We start from the raw sequence: 6,000 nt of genomic DNA on the forward strand, positions 1-6,000 counted from the left end.
AACTGTGAAGGGGATGAAAACAGCTTGTCTTTATATTAAACGCGCAACTGAAATAATACAATTATCTGGCCCTAATCAAAATTTCCCCTTACCTCGCGTCTTGAAACACTGTTGCAGATTTCTCGAAAACTCGACAGCAAACAGCAAGCAGACAGCGGCTAAACAAGATTCATATTTTAATTTAAATTTCCAAGCAATATCCGAACCGTTGCACATTCTACATGGTGCAATATACACTACCGGCCATTAAAATTCCTACACCACGAAGATGACGCGCTACACACGCGAAATTTAGCCGACAGAAAGATGATGCTGTGATATGCAAATGATTAGCTTTTCAGAACATTCACACAAGGTTGGCGCCGGTGGCGACACCTACAACGTGCTGAAATGAGGGATGTTTCCAACCGATTTCTCATACACAAACAGCAGTTCACCGGCGTTGCCTGGTGAAACGTTGTTGTGATGCCTCGTGTAAGGAGGAGAAATGCGTACCATCTCGTTTCCGACTTTAATAAAGGTCGGATTGCAGCCTATCGCGATTGCGGTTTATCGTATCGCGACATTGCTGCTCGCGATGGTATAGATCCAATTACTGTTAGCAGAATATGGAATCGGTGGGTTCAGGAGGTTAATACGGAACGCCGTGCTGGATCCCAACGGCCTCGTACCACTAGCAGTCGAGGTGACAGGCATCTGATCCGCATGGCTGTAACGGATCGTGCAGCCACGTCTCGATCCCTGAGTCAGCAGATGGGGACGTTTGCAAGACAACAACCATCTGCACGAACAGTTCGACGACGTTTGCAGCAGCATGGACTATCAGCTCGCAGACCATGGCTGTGGTTATCCTTCACCCTGCATCACAGACAGGAACGCCTGCGATGGTGTACTCAACGACGAACCTCGGTGCACGAATGGCAAAACGTCATTTTTTCGGATGAATCCAGGTTCTGTTTACAGCATCATGGTGGTCGCATCCGTGTTTGGCGACATCGCGGTGAACGCACACTGAAAGCGTGTATTCGTCATCGCCGTACTGGCGTATCACCCGGCGTATGGTATGGGGTGCCATTGGTTACACGTCTCGGACACTTCTTGTTCGCATTGACGGCACTTTGAAGAGTGGACGTTACATTTCAGATGTGTTACGACCCGTGGCTCTACCCTTCATTCGATCCCTACGAAACACTACATTTCTCCATGATAATGCAGGACCGCATGTTGTAGGTCCTGTACCGGCCTTTCTGGATACAGAAAATGTTCGACTGCTGGGCTGGCCAGCACATTCTCCAGATCTCTCATCAATTGAAAACGTCTGGTCAATGGTGGCCGAGCAACTGGCTCGTCATAATACACCAGTCACTACTACTGTGGTATCGTGTTGAAGCTGCATGGGCAGCTGTACCTGTACACGCCATCCAAGCTCTGTTTGACTCAATGCCCAGGCGTATCAAGGTCGTTATTACGGCCAGAGGAGGTTGTTGTGGGTACTGATTTCTCAGGATCTATGCACCCAAATTGCATGAAAATGTAATCACATGTCAGTTCTAGTATAATATATGTGTCCAATGAACATTTCAGTTCTAGTTTAATATATGTGTCCAATGAATACCCGTTTATCATCTGCATTTCTTCTAGCTGTAGCAATTTTAATGGCGAACAGTGTATGTACCCAGAAATCGTTATTCAACTGTAACTCTTATGCTAACGTTTAACTCAACAGAAACTAATTTGAATTGAACTGTGACGGGTGTGAAAACAGCATGTCCTTATATTAAACGAGCAACTGAAGTAATACAGTTACTTGACCGTATCAAAATTTCCACTTACCTCGCGTCTTGACAATATTGTTGCGCATTTCTCGAGAACTCGACAGCAAACAGCAAGCAGACAGCGGCTAAACAAGATTTTTTATTTGAATTTAAATTTCCAAACAATATGCTAACCGTTGCATGCTATATGGTGCAATTTGGTAATGCGTAATGATAGACCTTCTTTAGACGGCGGAATGGGGGGAGTAACTATTCCTATGAACTAGTATTCCAAGATGGCGTTTTTAAGATGAAATATGTATTCAAACAGACAGAATAAAATTTTTCGTGATCTTCACACACAACATTCGTCTGAACAGTACTACGTTTAACAAAGCGAAGAATGATTTGAGCAGGGTACAATGTTAACAGAGAATTTATTTTCTACAAACATGGCTGGCCCATCTCAGTATCGTCGTCTTGGGTCCTGAAACATTTCGTTTATTATATATCGCTATGAGCTTCCGGTTCTTTCATCTTCGCCATTCTCCTCCCTCTCAGATTGGCCGAAATATGTTTCATAGGAAACTTCCTGGCAGATTAAAACTGTGTGCCGGACATAGACTCGAACTCGGGACCTTTGCCTTTCGCGGGCAAATGCTGTACCAACTGAGCTAAGCAAGCACGACTCATATCAGCGCACACTCCGCTGCAGAGTGAAAATCTCATTCTGGAAACATCCCCCAGGCTGTGGCTAATCCATGTCTCCGCTATATACATTCTTTCAGGAGTGCTAGTTCTGCAAGTTTTGCAGAAGAGCTTCTGTTAAGTTTGGAAGGTAGGAGACGAGATACTGGCAGAAGTAAAGCTGTGAGTACCGGGCGTAAGTCGTGCTTCGGTAGCTCAGTTGGTACAGCACTTGCCCGCGAAAGGCGAAGGTCCCGAGTTCGAGTCTCGGTCGGGCACACAGTTTTAATCTGCCAGGAAGTTTAATATCAGCGCACACTCCGCTGCAGAGGGAAAAATCACTTTCTCATGTTTCATAGGATTTTATCTTCATAAATATTCATCTTCCTCTCTATAATCTTATGTATTCTCCACAGTCCGCCCCACATAGAAATATAGGTCTGACGATAGTTTTACGTATCTTTATTCTGGTTCCTCTGGAAGAGATTTCGCATAACCGTAATTTGTTGATTGAATGTGGCGCTCTGGATGCTGCTTTGACCCTCGCTTCTGTTTCTTGTTTCTCATGGTTTTTGTTATTTACTTCCACTCTGACAGATTTACACTCATCTACTTCTTCAAACACATAGCGGTTAATGTGAAGAGTATTACACCCTTTGGTTCTGTAATTTCTTTCTCCGCTTATGATATTTGTTTTCTTGTCATTTACCTCTAATCCAAGTTTCTTTGCATTTTTAAAGAGCTTTCTTGTCAGTCCTTACAGATCATCTTGATTTTCAGCTGTTAGTGCTACAGCATCTGCATATGCCACTGAATATTTTCAAAAAATGGTTCAAATGGCTCTGAGCACTATGGGACTCAACTGCTGTGGTCATAAGTCCCCTAGAACTTAGAACTACTTAAACCTAACTAACCTAAGGACATCACACACATCCATGCCCGAGGCAGGATTCGAACCTGCGACCGTAGCGGTCGTGCGGTTCCAGACTGTAGCGCCTTTAACCGGTCGGCCACTCCGGCCGGCTGTATGTTTTATTCCTGTGCTAAATCCCTCTTTCATTTCGTTTGCTGCATCCAGTGCTTCCTGCATTATAATTTTGAACAGTAGAGATGAGATTCTATATCCTTGCCTGACTACTGGATTTATGTTAAAAGCCCAGGAATACTCTGAATTTAATTTGACTATCTATTTTCGAGCCTTCAAGTATAACCGTTACAACATTTTTAATCTCCATTGGCGTTGCAAAGCTGCATTTTCTCCCATAATTTTTCTCTGTATATCCTATCGTAGGCTTTACTAAAATCAACAACAAATGGCATTGTTTTGTTTTATTTCAAATATTTTGAAATGGCTTCTTCAAGAATAAAAATCTGATGAGTGGTGGAGCGATGCTTCTGAAACCCGCTTTTTTTCTCATCTATTATGTCTTTTAAATAAAATTGCAATTTTTTTCGAAGAATCCTGGAGATAACTTTCTAGGATGTGCTACTTAACCGGGGGCCTCTATAAATACTTCTTACTTCGTTATCGCCCTTTTTTTTGGACTGGAATTACGATCGCTTCTGTCTACTCGTCTGGAATTCTTTCTTGGTCCGAAATGTTGCTCACGAGTTGGTGTATTCGTTTTGTATTTCTAACTTTTCCCTTTTTAAGTAGTTCAGCTATTATTCGATCTCTCCCTGGAGCATTGTTCTTTCTCAGTATCCACACCTATTGTTCTTTCCAGAACTGTATTGCCACATTTATCTTTAATCCCACATATCCGTGGTATATATACTTTTACGAAGAACCTGGATGACATGTAGAAATATCTCATATTCCCTGTCGAAAAAAAATATAAAGAAAATTCGGGGTGTAATAGATGACAATAAGGAGAGCGAACATTCCACGAAAGGTCAGGGAACATATTACTTTCTCCCACATACGTGTGACGAAGTGATCACGATGAGAAAGTCAAAGATAAGAGTGTTAGTACACTCATGTTCCGAAAAAAAAAACACAGCCCCTCGAGCGAGTAGAGACAGAACGTTCATATTCACAGGACACGTACATTAATGTATTCCGCAGAAATGATTAGCATTTCAGTCACCTCGGTTCAGATTGTGTCCTGTTGCTTAATAGGCCAAGGGTCTGTCATGGGCCCTGATAACGTGTTCCATGCGTGAGTTCACCGATGCATATAAGGCGCGAATGGCCATCCATGCTGCATTCGCCTGGTTCAGAGTTTATCTTTGGTGGTTGGCATTGGGTAACAGCGCTGCACACGCGTTTCACCATAACCCATACACTTTCGATTGGTGGCAAGTCTGGTGATTAGGGCAAAAGGCTTAAATCCTGTGACACCAAGAAGGCACGTGTTCGTGCAGCAACATTAGGACGTGCATTGCCTTGCTGAAAAATGGCGTCTGGGGTGTTGTGCGGAAAGGGTATGGTATTGGGTAAAACCACAAATCACAGTAAGTGCGTGTCCAGGGCACTGTGAACAATGTGACCTATATGACTGACATTTTGAACCTCACCTTCTACCGCTCAAGTAACCAACTCAAATTTATAAAATTTATGATCACTGTTGAGTTTGACATACACTAACGGGAAAAAAAACGCAACATCTAAAAATAATTGTGTAGAGTAATGAAATTTTGGGCAATACATTTGTAGCGTTGTTGTTTTATTTGTGTTGTAAGCGGAACTGATAGACCATAAAACCTGTTTAAAAGCTGTGAGCGGTCTGTGGAAGTTAACCTTGCATTACTGCGCAACTGTTTCACCAGGTATCCAGTCTGTTGTTGTTGTGGTCTTCAGTCATGAGACTGGTTTGATGCAGCTCTCCATGCTACTCTATCCTGTGCAAGCTGCTTCATCTCCCAGTACCTACTGCAACCTACATCCTTCTGAATCTGCTTAGTGTATTCATCTCTTGGTCTCCCCCTACGATTTTTACCTTCCACGCTGCCCTCCAATACTAAATTGGTCATCCCTTGATGCCTCAGAATATGTCCTACCAACGATCCCTTCTTCTGGTCAAGTTGTGCCACAAACTTCTCTTCTCCCCAATCCTATTCAATACTTCCTCATTAGTTATGTGATCTACCCATCTAATCTTCAGCATTCTTCTGTAGCACCACATTTCGAAAGCGTCCATTCTCTTCTTGTCCAAACAATTTACCGTCCATGTTTCACTTCCATACATGGCTACACTCCATACAAATACTTTCAGAAATGACTTCCTAACACTTGAATCTATACTCGATGTTAACAAATTTCTCTTCTTCAGAAACGCTTTCCTTGCCATTGCCAGTCTACATTTTATATCCTCTCTACTTCGACCATCATCAGTTATTTTGCTCCCCAAATAGCAAAACTCCTTTACTACTTTAAGTGTCTCATTTCCTAATCTAATACCCTCAACATCACCCGACTTAATTCGACTACATTCCATTATCCTCGTTTTGCTTTTGTTGATGTTCATCTTATATCCTCCCTTCAAGACACCCTCCATTCCGTTCAACTGCTCTTCCAAGTCCTTTGCTGTCTCTGACAGAATTACAATGTCATCGG

The sequence above is a fragment of the Schistocerca cancellata genome, chromosome 12 (assembly GCF_023864275.1).
Source record: "Schistocerca cancellata isolate TAMUIC-IGC-003103 chromosome 12, iqSchCanc2.1, whole genome shotgun sequence".
NCBI lineage: Eukaryota > Metazoa > Arthropoda > Insecta > Orthoptera > Acrididae > Schistocerca > Schistocerca cancellata.